Below are 1,594 nucleotides of genomic sequence, written 5' to 3' on the forward strand. Positions count from 1 at the left end.
GGTCCAGTTTCTCTTTGAGAACTGTTCCGTGTACCACACGACAGCAGCAGCAGCCAGCGACCACTTCAGCAGCTTCGTCCAGCCACGATGACCTCCGCCGTCGCCACATCAGCAACAAGAGTCTACGACTACTATCCAGCATCATTGTCATGACCAACACGATTACTACCAAACAGCCTCTACACCACCAGCGTCAACACGACTTACTATGTACACCAAACCAAACCTCCGCGGCACATCTCTCTCTTCGATTCTGTTAGGTGACTCAGCTTCACCACGGTAAATAAACAGACAAGAGTTCTTAAACAGATGAAATCTAGGTTAGATGTGGTCAGTAGGGATAGCTAAAGAAAAACGCCTAGCTTAAGGGGGTATACATAGGATAAAACTACAATTAAATAGATAATGGATACAAATTAAAGAATTAAAATTTAAAAGGTAAATTAAAATTAAAATTGAATTTAAAAGTTAAATCTTTGATTTTTAATTTAACTTTTCACTTTTAAATTTTAATTCTTTAATTTGTATCCTTTAGTTTTATCCTATATATACCCCATTAAGCTAGGCATCTATTTTAGCTATCCCTACTGATCACACCTGACCTAGATTTCCTCCTCCACCAAAACCTTAATGCCTCACCTCTCACCCTGAATTAAAGAATAATACTAGCCTCTTATCTCTATCTTTATTCTTTTTATTTTTAATTTTGAATTTACTTTACTTTCGCTCTCATTCATCCCCCCCCCTCCCATTCCCGTCTTTTGTCTCTTTCTCCTTTCTCTTCTATCCACTCATTAACAACACACTTCTGTCTAACTTGATGTCTGTCTTTCTCGCTCTATATACCCACATGGACCATTTACATACGCATCATTCAAAATACTACCTGGATTTACCTGGGATTATACCTAAGGGCCTATTTTTTCACGGAAGTATGGATCAACCTCCATACCCTCTGGAAAAAGACAAACTGTGAACTTTATTCTCCTGTCTGTATTCTTCTATCTACTTTTAATCTTTATTCTTCTATTTTATTCCTTATAATCTGTGAATTTCCATGTCTAGAACTTTCATACATACTCACCTTGTCTGGAATACCCATACAAGTTAGTCAATCACTCGGGATATCCCGGAAACAGCTGTAAGACTTCAAATTCACCTTACCCTAATTAAATTATTATAAATGACTCGAGATACTTGTCCTACCTTGGTTTTTGTTGTCCTGTTCCTCTAATATGTACCTGCTAACACAGAAGCCTAATAAGGATCCTAAGCTCCAGCCTCAGCTGTATGAATTTGGAACCTAACAAGTGACCAATTATAGCACTTACTCAGTGTTTAGTTCACTGGTGATCTAAACAAATTGTTTAGATCACCAGTGAACTAAACCTCTCATATTCTTTATAAATATATATATATATATATATACACATATATACGACGGGCTTCTTTCAGTTTCCGTCAACCAAATCCACTCACAAGGCTTTGGTCAGCCCGAGGCTATAGTAGAAGACACTTGCCCAAGGTGCCATGCAGTGGGACTGAACCCGGAACCATATGGTTGGTAAGGAAGCTACTTACCACACAGCCACTC

Source organism: Octopus bimaculoides, chromosome 11 (assembly GCF_001194135.2).
Source record: "Octopus bimaculoides isolate UCB-OBI-ISO-001 chromosome 11, ASM119413v2, whole genome shotgun sequence".
NCBI lineage: Eukaryota > Metazoa > Mollusca > Cephalopoda > Octopoda > Octopodidae > Octopus > Octopus bimaculoides.